At 36.2% G+C, this 13914-nt stretch overlaps 1 protein-coding gene across 2 annotated transcripts in view; it reads right to left on the minus strand.

Annotated features, from left to right (window-relative positions):
• Positions 1 to 13914, minus strand: part of ANK3 (ankyrin 3) — a 704392-nt gene that overhangs the window by 560700 nt on the left and 129778 nt on the right. The gene's annotated exons all lie outside the window — the stretch shown is intronic.

Raw genomic sequence — 13914 nt, forward strand, 5'->3', positions numbered from 1 at the left:
CAGGTAATAAATTAAGAAAGAATGACAGTTTTAGAATTTTTGTGATCCTACTGAAATGATGGATCAAAGCAATCATCATCAATGGCTGCTAAACCCATTAGCTGAAAATTTGATGGGGAACTTTATAATGGATGGATGGTCCAAGCTAATAATGCACAAACATGTTCACCAATGTTAATATCACAAAAAGAGAGACGGCTAGACAGTATGTGTTTCTAAAGGAACGCACACAACAGCATCTATGAAATATTTCTAGCAAAAAATAAATAAATCAATATAAATCTGGTTGAGTTTCTCAGTATTATTATTATTATTATTTTTATTATTACTACTACTATTAGAGATGGATTCTCACTCTGTTGCCCAGGCTGGAGTGCAATGGCATGACCTCAGCTCACTGCAACCTCTGCCTCCCAGGTTCAAGCAATTCTTCTGCCTCAGCTTCCCAAGCAGCTGGCATTACAGGTGAGTGCCACCATGCTTGGCTAATTTTTGTATTTTTAGTAGAGACAGGGTTTCAACATATTGGCCAGTCTGGTCTTGAACTCCTGATCTCGTGATCCACCCACCTTGACCTCCCAAAGTGCTGGGATTACAGGCATGAGCCACTGCACCCGGCCTGTTTCTCAGTTTACTTATTATTATAATTATACAAGAAATGCAGGAAATAGAGGCACATGATACCAGTATCACCGGGATGCAACCAGCAAAATCTGAACTGTGAGAAATTCTAAGAACAAATTACCTAATTCTCTCAAAAAATATATTACAAGGGGACTGGGTGAGGTGGCTTACACCAGTAATCCCAGCACTGTGGGAGGCCGAGACAGTCCAGGAGTTGGAGACCAGCCTGGGCAACATAATGAGACCTTATCTCTACAGAAAATAAAAAAATGTAGCCAGGCATGGTTGTATATGCCTACAGTCCCAGCTATTCAGGAGGCAGAACTCAGAGGATGGCTTAAACCCAGGAGGTTGAAGCTGCAGTGAGCCATGTTCGCGCCACTGCACTCCAGCCTGGATGACAGAGTGAGACCCTGTCTCAAAAACAAACACCAAAACAAATGAACAAAAATATATTACAAGGGGGAAAGGGGAGAAGGAGGAGGTCTGTTGATTAAGAGACAAGCCTATCAACCAAAGGCAACATGTACATCTTGATTGCATCCTGACTCAAACAAGCCTATTATTTTTAAAAAGATAATTTCAGAAATACAAACATTTAATGTTTGATGACATTAAGATTCTTAAATTGTTGGTGTGATGTAGTATTTTATTAAGGATACTGAAATTACTTATAGATTGTCAATGATTCTAAAATTCTACTTTCAGGTAAATGGGGATAGAGTTACAGATAAAAAAGAAATTAGCTACCAGTTAAAATTGTTGAAGCTAGACTAAAGGTTACATGGAGGTTAATTATCTTATTCTAATTTTGCACATATATGAAATTTTCCCTGATAAAATGTTTAGGCAAAATAAAAAACAGTATCAATCTCATATGAGCTCTTAATAAGTCTGATCCCAAAGTCCAAATGCCTAGTAAATATTTATGCATCTTCTATATGCAATGGCATCATATAAACATGGTTTTGTTTTGTTTTGTTTTGTTTTGTTTTGTTTTTTTGCCTGTTATAATAAACTAAGTTACTGATAGACTTTTTTCAAGTTCAAGGTAGCACATTGACTTGGCTCATTAACCATGTGGATGACAACTGAAGTCACAGATGACTGTGGCTTGAAGCAGGATAAAACTCTGGCAACAGATAGCATGAAAGAAGAGAGCACCTTAATCTCCGTGGCAATGCCTTCATTCCATAGAAGACAATGAAACTAGTTTAAAGAAAAAAAGGCATTGGTATGCCCAATCAGAAAATAATCTTGTAATTCTTTCCTTTCAACAATTACCATTCTGAAAGGTCTTACATGGAAAAAGATTTCATTGGCTATTATGGATAATTTATCATGACCATTTTTTAAATGTACTATTTCAACCAACTTCCTTTCAGTATTGCTAAATTGCTATTGATTTTCCTCTCAACCAATCCTAACTAAAGATACAGCCTTCCTTTCAATTTCCATAATTTTGCCCCTCCCTAATAATTGTTGGCTGCTACTTGGATTTCTAAAAAGAGTAGGTGTAGTCTTTGAGCCACAAATTCTTTTTTTATGTTTACTGTGGATATACTTTATAAAAAGCGCATAATGAAAATACACTTTAGACAAGTTTGATTTATTCTATTTCTGTATTTCTCCTTCCAGGTGAAGATCTGAGAACAGTCCAAAACTATTTACTGAAGAATTCATGGCCAGCTCTTGGAATCCAGTACCATAATTTAGCCCTGCCCTATCCAATATAGTAGCCGCCAGTCATATGTGGGGATTGCACCCTTGAAATGCGTTGAGTGTGAATAGGGATGTGCTGTAAATGTAAAATACACACTGGACACTGAAGACTCAGTATGAAAAAACATGTAAAATATCTCTTCAATAGTTACTTATACTTACTATATGTTGTAATGATAATATTTTGAGTATATTAGATTAAAATGTTATTAAAATTAATTTCATCTCATTCACTTTACTTCTTTATGAGGCTATTTGGGAACTACTTGAAAAGAAAACTGAAGATAAATGGAAATGACAGTCAATCCACACAAATAATTGGGACTGAGTGTTTCAGATGTAATGGTTCTAGTTTACTATGTTTTTAAGATCAACTTAAAAGTGAAGAACAACATAAAGAATGCTTATATATATCTGCAGTAACATCGTAAGTATAGTTCATGAGTCTGTTGCCTAGCCCTTCTCAAAGGTCCTTGTGGCCATTTAGCAGACATGGACATTGGGAAATCTGCAGATACTCAAGTCCCTTCTACAAAACAGCATACTATTTGCATACAATCAACTCATATGTTCCTGCATACTTTAAATCATCTCTAGACTACTTATAATACCTAATACAATGTAGATGCTATGTAAATAGTTGTTTAACTGTATTGGTTTTTTATTTGTACTTTTATTGTTGTATTGTTATTTTCTATTGTTTATTTTTCTGACATATTTTCAATCCACAGTTTGTTGAATTCGTGAATGCAGAACCCGTGGATACAGAGGGCCAACTGTAGTTAATGACATTGAAGACACCATGCAGAAAGGTGCTGAAAACCTAGCAGTTATCCCAGATACCTCAAACGACACGTGTGTGCCAGACAGCAAGAGACACAAAACACAGGGGCAGCAGCAGGTTATCACAGAAGTCATGACTGGGGTTGGTGTTCAGCAGCAATCATGACCAGCTCCATTAGTAAAGTCCTAAGTGGACATTTTCTGGGGTATGACCTTGGCTGTATTATTTAGCTTGCCACATTCTTCTGCTCCTGCCATAATTCCAAGCCTTGTTCTCCAGGCTTCCATTCAAATCTGCAAGCTACCCAACATCCTTCATTTTTTATTTTATTTTTAATTTTTTTTGTGGCAGAGCCTTGCTTTGTCAGCCATGGAGTGCAGTGGTGCAGTGGAGCAGTGGAGCAATTACGGCTCACTGCAGCCTTGCAAATATTCTTCAAATGGATGATTTTTCTGCTAAAGTTAGCCAGAATCACAACCACTATGGACAACAGCTTGTAGGTTCCTCAAAAAACTAAAAATTGAACTACCATATGATCCAGCAATCCTACTGTTGGGTATATACCCGAAAGAAAGGCAATCAGTATATCGACAAGATATCTGCACTCCCATGTTTGTTGCAGCACTGTTCATAATAGCCAAGATTTGGAAGCAGCCTAAGTATCCATCAACATATGAATGGATAAAGATGGTACAACATTCAACATATGAATGGTACATATACACAATGGAGTATTATTCTGCCATAAAAAGGATGAGATCCAGTCATTTGCAGCAATGTGGATGGAACTGGAGGTCATTATGTTAAGTGAAATAAGCTAGGCACAGAAAGACAAATATTACATGTTCTCACTAATTTGTGGGATCTAAAAATCAAGTCCATTAAACTCACAGACAGAGAGCGCAGAAGCATGATTACCAGAGACTTGGAAGGATAGTGGAGGCTTGGGGGAGAGGTGGGAATAGTTAATGGGTACGAAAAAATAGAAAGCATAAATAAGACCTACTATTTGATAGCACAACAGGGTGACTATAGTCAATAATAACTTAATCGTATAGTTTGAAATAACAAAGAATGTAATTAGATTGTTTGTAACTTGAAGGATAAGTGCTTGAGGGGATGGATATACCATTCTCCATGAGGTGCTTATTTCACATTGAATGCCTGTATCAAAACATCTCGTGTACCCCATAAATATATACACCTACTATGTACCCACAAACTTTTTTTAATAATTTAAAAATCTAAGAAAAAATAGAAAAAAAAATAAAGTTAGCTAGAATCAATTTCTTGTTTGCAACCAAGAACAGTATTTTGATTTCAGATTATAGAATGTACAGGACAATGAACTGGACAGTAAACACAAAGATCACCATCCCTGAGTGCACACCATAACCAGCCTACTACATGTGAAGTAAGGCATGGAGAGATTGGAGGGGAATTAAGTTAATAATTGAATTGAATAACTGAGTTAATAGAAATTTTGGCTGGGCATGGTGGCTCACTCCTGTAATCCCAGCACGTTGGGAGGCCAAGGCAGGCAGATCACCTGAGGTCAGGAGTTCAGGACTTGCCTGGTCAACATGGTGAAACCCTGTCTCTACTAAAAATACAAAAATTACGTTAGCCAGGTGTGGTGGCAGTCACCTGTAATCCCAGCTACTAGGGAGGCTGAGGCAGAAGAATCACTTGAACTCGGGAAGCAGAAGTTGCAGTGAGCTGAGATTGTGTCACTGTATCCAGCCTCGGCGACGAGTGAGACTCCATCTCAAAAAGAGAAAAAAATAAATCTAGACTGAATTACTTCAAGATAGACTGGCGTTCGAGAGTGTTCCCCTCACACACTCCTCCTGATGGTTCTGGTAGGCTCTTTGAACTGTTGACTGGCTACATATAACAAGAAGTTACAGCTGAAAGTAACATTCCACAACAAATCCAAAGAAAACACGCCCTAACCTTCTTTCTAAGACCCAGATCCTGGTGGAGAGAAGGGGTAGAAAAAAACTCTTTTCCTTTTGTTTCCCTCTTTTTGAAACCTACTTAGAATTTCTGTTAGTCAAGAGGCATGAATGACCCCTATGTCTCTGATGAGATCAATATCACATAGAAATTTCTAGAGTTGCCAAGGGCTACCTGAAAGATAATTAGCAGTGGCTAGAAAGGTAACTGATATTTAAGTGAATACAACAATTAATCTTAAGGATCTTTACACACCTATTAATTAACTCTTATTATCATAGGTTCTCCAAATCCAAGGAACTGATGACCATTTTCCCCCCACCCTTTTAAAACATTCTGTGCCTGTCCTGTAGCCAGGAAGTAAAGAAATTTGTTTTAATCAAAACATATGAATTATTGCCTTATGTAAAATGTTATCTATGGATTTCTATCCCAGGATCTCTTGCCTTGATCTCAAAGGACTCACTATAAAGAGACTTAAGTACTTAAGGGCAGGTAATACAAAATAATAAAAGGCAGTTTTAGGACAAATAGCCTCCATATCTTTTTCATGTAGCAAACAAAACATTTTAATCCATAATTAGGAAAATTTTTTTTTTAAATCATGACCTTTGAGGTTTCTATTGCTTTCTGGATATTCTCAATATTTCTAAAAGTATGAACAATGTTTATTCATTTCCTTTAGGGCCTTTGAGGCTAGGAGGCCAAATGTGTGTTTACTATAAGAAAATTAAATATGTACTAAAGGTAATTTTGATGGACATGTTCTAAGAAAAATATCTCCTGTTCAAGGGAACTGTGATGAAGTGGATGGTTGTCTCACTCAAGTTTTAATCTATTAATATTTGTGCTGACAAAAAAAGCTACAAACAGGAAAATGAAGGTGTCTACATGGATTTCTGTGGTGAAATTTCCTGTAAACTTTGACTTAAAAGCGGTTACAGTGAAAGCACGTACTTATACATTAAAAATAGATGGCCTGGAACCAATACCCATTTTCCACATGCTCTAAACTGCAAATTAGGATAAGTCACATGTTTATGTAGTCCCATTGAAGCTTCCTTCCCTACATCATTGCACTGGGCAAATGACTGATATTCATAGAAGAGATTTATAGAACTAAAACTTATTAAATAATTCTCTGTTTTAATTTTCATACGAAATGTGAGAAAAAATTAAAATAATCAGTTTCTCTTCTTCCTCTCTCTTTCCCTGTTCATCTACCCATATAGAAATCTTTCCACCTACCTTTCTATATCTTTCCCTATAATCCTTTCAATGTTTCTTTGTAAAGATTGTTATAGCAGGGACTATAGCCACAAAAAAGGCTCACACAATCTAAAGCTAATCCCTGGACTACAGCTTTCACACCCATCATACTAGGCAACAGTTAATAATACGGTGTATGCTACTTGGTCCTTCAGGGGCTTTCTCTAAAAATAAATACATTTTTCAGTTAAAGACTTTATGAACTTCTTCTAAAAGTCTGGATTACAATATGTACCTGATTCTTTCCAGTCTTATATTTTCAAAAATATATTATTTAGTCATTCATTACATTTAATAACATTTTGCAAATTAATGTTAACTTACTATCATACTTTTTGCATTTCAACTATAAGGATAAAGATATATGCCTCTTTTTACACACACACACACACACATGACTATATGTGAAAAATATGTATATAAGAAAAGTAAAATGCAGACACAGAAAATTTTTTATGAGTTTTGCCATTTGTGATCTGTAATTAATCTGCATAAAATTTACATTCATAGCAATGTTAGTTTTTGTTTTTTTTTTACAGGCATTCCTTTGTGAACTATTGCTATGTTATAACAATAGTTTCACTATGATGAGGTCTTTGAGAGGTTTATAAGGGTTAGTCCTGCTGGTTTTGCCTGAGAAACACATGTTCTCTGGCTTCCTCACCATTACCTTGCAGGGAATGACAACTGTTCTTTTCAGGCAACCATTAGCAATTTCAGACTGATTCTGGCTTAATGGGATCCTTTAGATTATTGCTACTTCCAACAAGGTAAGTATCCACTGAAGTCTAGGGTGTCTGAAGGGGTGAAACATTCTAGAAAAAGAAATAACATATTCAGACCTTGATATGAAGCACAGAAACTGTCAACTCAAACAAGTCCCTGGAAAATCAATGTTTAAAAAAAGATTGATGAACGGTGGCAGGTAAAAGGGCTTCACATTTTTGTAACTGTCCCGTGGCTATTTCTTGCCCACAGCCCAGGGAGAGCTAACTTATCAAGATAGGAGAATTGCAATAGTGAAAGTGTAACACATGTAGAGCTAACCAAACAGGAGGCTGGAGTTTTATTATTACTCAAATCACCTTCCACAAAAATTCGGAGGCTAGGGTTTTTGAAAGAGAGTTTGGTGGGCAGGGAATTAGGAAATGGGGAATGCTGATTGGTTATGTTGAAATGAAATCATAGGGATTGGAGCTGTCTTCTTGCACTGAGTCAGTTCCTGGTTGGGGCCACAAGACCAGATGAGCCAGTTTACTAGTCCATATGGCACCAGTTGGTCTATCAGAATGCAGGGTCTGAAAAATACCTCAAACACCAATCTTACATTTTACAATAACAATGTTATCTATAAGAGCAACTGGAGTAGTTAGAAATCTTGTGGTCTCGCGGCCGGGCGCGGTGGCTCAAGCCTGTAATCCCAGCACTTTGGGAGGCCGAGACGGGCGGATCACGAGGTCAGCAGATCGAGACCATCCTGGTTAATACGGTGAAACCCCGTCTCTACTAAAAAGTACAAAAAACTAGCCGGGCGAGGTGGCGGGCGCCTGTAGTCCCAGCTACTTGGGAGGCTGAGGCAGGAGAATGGCGTGAACCCGGGAGGCGGAGCTTGCAGTGAGCTGAGATCTGGCCACTGCACTCCAGCCTGGGCGACAGAGCGAGACTCCATCTCAAAAAAAAAAAAAAGAAAAAAGAAAAGAAATCTTGTGGTCTCTGGCTGTATGACTCCTGAGCTGTAATTTCCGATCTTGTGGCTAATTTGTTAGTTTTTAAAAGGAGGTCTGGTGCCCAAATAAGAAGGGGTTTTGTTTTAGGGAGGAACTGTTATCATCTTTGCTTCAAAGTTAAACTGTGAACTAAATTCTTCCCAAAGTTAGTTTGCCTGCAACCAGGAATGAACAAGGGTAGCTTGATGATTAAAAGCAAGATGGAGTTGGTTAGGTGAGATTTCTTTCACTGTCATAATTTTCCTATGTCAGATTTTTCTCACTATCATAATTTTTGCAAAGGTAGTTTCATTTTCCCCAACATATTGCCAACAAGAAAGTAAAACAAAAAAAAAAAAAAAGAAAAAGAAAGGCACGAGAGGACTGATTGACAGTTCACACTGAATCCTTTCCCCATAATTCTTCAGCTTGAGACTCAACCTTTTTAATATTCCTAACAGCATGCCTGCAGCATCATGTACAGCATCCCTGCTAACAGGCTCAGTGAGGAAAAGAAGAGAAATTCGAGAAATGTTGATTTTACCGGATATGAATAAGACTGTGATACAAATAAGAATGTAACACTTCTGGAATTGTCAGTTTTGCACATGTGAATTTATTCTACATATTGTGTGTTCTCTTTAATAATTAGATACTGGGAAATTGTGCTGAAGGAAAAACAAATGCTTGAAATAGATCTTTAACAAGCTGTGAAATGGCTGAACACTCAACAATAATGAAATCACCAACACTGAAATTAAAATGTACCCAAATAAATCCACTGCTATGAACATTAATAAGAACAATATTTTATATGTCAAATATCCATGCCCTAATCAAACATGGAAACAGTCCCATATGCAGTTGCAGCCATTACCTTACTATACGCTACAGTAGAATAAACTTATTTTTAATATTGTGTCAGAAAAAATTTTCCAGATTGCCTATCCACTAAATCTGATAGGATTTGAGAATAAATGTTGAGAAGTACCAGTAGATTTGTCCACTGGATACTTTAATGGTCTTAATATAAAGTCAATAGTATATCAGACATGTTTCACTTTAAGCAAATCCAATATACAAAAGTACATTTTTGAAACAAGTATATTACCAGAAGACTACTTAAATCAAAAAATTAATTCATATCAGGGAATCCACTGAATGTAGAATTCTCCTGATTTTTAAAAAATCCAACTATTTAAATGTAATCTTTGAAACTCTTTTAGGATTCCCATCACTAATGTGAATGCCCCCAAATAAGAAAACAGAAGCATGAAATCACCTGTTCCCTTACAAACTTTCAGTAGACTGGGACATTAGAAATCCAAAAATTAAATCATATTTATCAGAAACCAAGTTTTTTAAATCAGTAAATTATAGAAAGACTATTTACATAAAAAATTGATTCCATACCACATAAAAAGATTCAATCAGTATGAAATTTTCCTGATTTAAAAAATGCAGTTATTTAAATGTATTCTTTAAAAATTCTTAGCATTCTCCTCCACTAAAGCAAGCCCCCCAGTGTAAAAAAATAGAAACCATTAAATCAACTCTTCTTTGACAGACTCTTAGACCAGGAGACTACAAACCAAAAGCTCATCTCAGAGATGTCTATCAACATTTAACCAGAGGAATCCCTATGAATTCTCCCTCTTATCACACATGTTCTTTCTTCTTTTGATCTGCAGCAGTCAGATTAGGAATTACAAATGAGATGGGAAGTAAATAAAACAGACTGCTGAGATATCATAACATGAATGTAGCTTATGGGATTCTGTTGCCTTGTTTAATTGATTCAAATACACATTAGTAATCTGTATGCAAATCAACATGCAAATGTGTTGTCCATCTATACTACTGTATGTATTTAGCAGCCTCTCTGTTCAGGGTACCTTTCAGACTTACCAGTGACCAGTCAAGCAATGGGGGCACAATCCCTGGGTGGGCCAGAATGAGTGCTGTCATTTCCCACCTCCTTCACTTCCCCCAAGGCTTCTTGTCATCTCCCTTTGTTTAAATTAAATTCTACACACCCTTGAAGAATCAGCTCAAATGCTAGATGCCATGGAATTTCTCAAGAATTTCAACAGAGCTTTCTTTCCTCTTTGTTCAAGCAATGTAATCAAAGGATCAACATGATTCATAATGCCAACTTTTGGTTTTGTTTTTTGTTAACTCAAGGAGAATAAAATCTCCTTGAGCCACAGGAACTGCTATCATTTCTTAAGGATAACAAGATAAAATATCAAAATATTCTTATAAGGACTGAAGCAAGTTTACATATTTCTTCTTATTTTCATAATTTTAAAGTGTATACTCTACAGTGGTTCACGAAGCTTGGTTCCTTTTTCTGGATGTCATATACTAAAATACTCCTAATACTTTTGCTGAGATGATGCTAAAGATACTCAATACATAGAATTAATTATATTCCTAATAATAAATTTGTACAGAATTCTTTGTTTGAAACTAACAGGTTATGATAGAGAAATCCATTTCAACTTATAGCATCTTATTCTTTAAAAAAGAACAACAACTGGGCATACAGGAACATCTGTTACATCATAGCACAATCTAAGTTAGCTGAGTGTTATCAAATTAAAGTAGAGTTACACCTGCCCTAATAATCAGACAAGAGCCATACACAGCATATCAACAACATCCCTTTGTTTAGCTTTGGTGATATCCATACACTTATGCAGTATTCTTTAAAATTTTATTAAAGAGACAAATATTTCCCTTCTTTTTAACTCCTCAGTTCCTTAGCAAATCCTTCTTTCTAGGATACAAAAATAAATTCTACCTATCTTGCCCACTTTATCTAAAAATATTAAATTGAGCCTGACTAATGAAGTTTTTGTTATATTAACAATAATGTTTCTTTATACAGAAAAGATTACCTTGGAAATTTAAAGCAAAGCAATTGTATAAAATTAAACTCCAAGTCCTCATAAAATGAATTGCTGTATTTGATATAAGTCAAGGTGTCAAAATTGTGACTATATTTAGTTATTCATTCCAAAAAAAGCTTTGTAAAACCCTTTATCAAAAAGTATTTTCCATGAAAGTAACAGTACAAAATTAAACGGTTCCTCAGTAATCTCAAAGTTAAACATCAACGTATGATTGAAACTATTCTGCTTTGCTAAATAGTCACATCATTATGACATAAAAGTAATTCACAGTGACCATTACATCAGAAATATTATTACTAAAATGAGAATTCCCTGAGGATTAATGATTAAATAAATAGGAAGGCTAATCCCTCAGTTGGAAATTAACTGTTAAAGACAAAGTTTTAACGCTGTGTGTTTGGTAGCTATTTGTGTTGTTGTTGTTATTGTTGTTGTTGTTGTTGTTCATGTTGAGACAGGGTCTTCCTCTGTTGTCCAGGCTGGAGTACAGTGGCACAAACATGGCTCATTGCAGCCTCGACCTCCTGGGCTCAAGCAATCCTCCTACCTGAGCCTCCTGAGTAGTTGGGACTATTGGCACACACCACTATGCCTGGCTAATTTTTTTTCCATAGAAACAAGGTCTCACCATGTTGCCCAGGCGGATCTCAAGCTCCTGAGCTCACGCGATCCTCTCTCCTTGGCCTCCCAAACTGCTGGGATTACAGGAATGAGCCACTGAGCCTAGCCTGTGTTTGGTAGTTATGACAGACTCATCAGATGGTAAAAATTAAGAACTCACTAACTTGGTAAGCAAGGTTTCTCTTCTATTACTAGATATGTTAACTAAGCTATAATGGACATGACTCCCTAACTTATTCCTAGTATGTTAATGTAGATATTTGATATCGCGCTTCTTTTAATGTACTAATTAAGAACATAAAGTCAAATACTTTCACATTACTCACATGAAAGATTATTTCTATTTGAGGCAGTTTATATAACATCTTCACCTTATCATTCCTATTGATTCCTGTCCGCAATAATTTATTCCAATTAATCGACTAATTCTAACAGTTCTAACCGCACAATATATCCCAATCTGTCTACTTTTATCCATGTCACTGTTACTGCCCTAGTCCAAACCATCATCTGTCTCTCACAAGGACTCTCACAATGATATCCTAACTAGTGTTCTTGCTTCCTCTTCTCTCTCTGTAATCCATTTTCCATACAGCAGCTAGATTATTTTAAAACACTCACGTCTTTTAAAACTCATGTCCCTCTCCTCTGATTAAAGCCACCTAGAGATTTCATATAAAATTCAACTTTGCCTGTAAAGCCCCACATGCACCAGGCCCTGCCTTCCTCTGTAACCCTTTCTCTACTTCTCTGTCCTCTCTTCTACAACTCTGGCTTTCTCTTTGGTTTTTTGTTTTGTTTTGTTTTTGTACAGCAACCATTTTACTAAATAATTAGAATGTGCCAAGTTCCATATTAAATATTTTACATTCTTTCTTTTACTCCCTTCCGTCCACCCTAATAGACTTTAAATAACCCCAGTTTGTAAACTCAGAAAAATGGCTAAAATGACTTGCCTAAAATTATATGGGTAGCAAACAATATTTGACTCAAAAGCTTCTGCTTTTAACTGGATGTTAGTCTTAGTTGTTTCAAGTGCTAGGAGGTATTGAAGAATTTAGGATTCTGTACTCATATAGTGTCTTGGACAATGACACTGTTTTCAGTTAAATTTAATCAACATTTGTTTAAAATCTACTTGTGTCTGACCTTCTCTTTATTCCTGGAATTTGCCAAGACTACTCCTAACTCCAGATTTTGCTGAAAGTTCTCCCAGGTGTTCATACATCTGATGCTCCTGCATACCTAGGCTTTAGTTCAATTGCCATCTCCTGAGGACTTCCATGGTCACAAAACTTACAGTAGTCCCTAAATAGTCATTAGGACCAAGTAATTCACTAGCACTTCACCGGGCTTTCTGTTTTTTTTTCTTTAAAGCACTTACCACTCACTCTCTAAAATGATCTTTTCCATTAATTTTTAATGTATTTATTCTCTGTGTCTCCCACTAGAAATAAGAACCTTCTCATAGCAGGGGTCTAATTTGTCTTTCCACCAAACCATGGTGAGAACACAGCAGAAGATCAATAAATAATCTGGTAATTGAATACAGAGCCCCAAAATTTATGAGTGCATACTGAAGTTTTACATTACAAGGTTATATGTAACCTTTGATAAGACAGCAGCATGCTTAGATATTAATGATTTCAAAAACATAGCTCTATGACGGACTGACTATTTAGTTACCTGGATCAAATAATTTGCTGTGAGGTAAGTAGCTTAGCCATCCTTATCTATGAACATAGATGAGAACAAAGCCAATAAAGTAGCTCATTGTTTATTTAGAATTCAACTATCTACACAAAGCATGACAGAAAAAAAAAAAAAAAAAACCTAGAAACTTATTTTAAGACAAACAAAAAGAAGTTTCAGGGAAACCAGACAGAGGTGTCCCCAAATAAGAAATATGTATGAAGGGAGAGGTTAGATTTTGGGAAACATCTTTTGGAACTCTAAACCTAATTTTTATCTGGGGAGAATTAATAGATGTCAAAAATAGACTTTCACATGTCTTGTAAAGTCCAATGGATGATTACAAAGTCATTAAACATGTACACACACACACACACACACACACACACACACACACCCAACATCCCCCTCTCAAGGAAGTGGATCTTATTTAACTTCCCACCCCTTGAGTATGGGCTGTACTCACTACCTTGTTACAAAAAAAGCAGAGTATGGAAAGAGAGGGAAAAAAAGTTATTTTATTTTATAATGCAAAACATGGCAAAAGTTGCCTTGTTCAGGTCATCAAGGTTAGCAACATCAATGGTAAGCCATGTTGACATCAGATAATCTTGCTATT

The sequence above is a fragment of the Papio anubis genome, chromosome 11, assembly GCF_008728515.1.
Source record: "Papio anubis isolate 15944 chromosome 11, Panubis1.0, whole genome shotgun sequence".
NCBI lineage: Eukaryota > Metazoa > Chordata > Mammalia > Primates > Cercopithecidae > Papio > Papio anubis.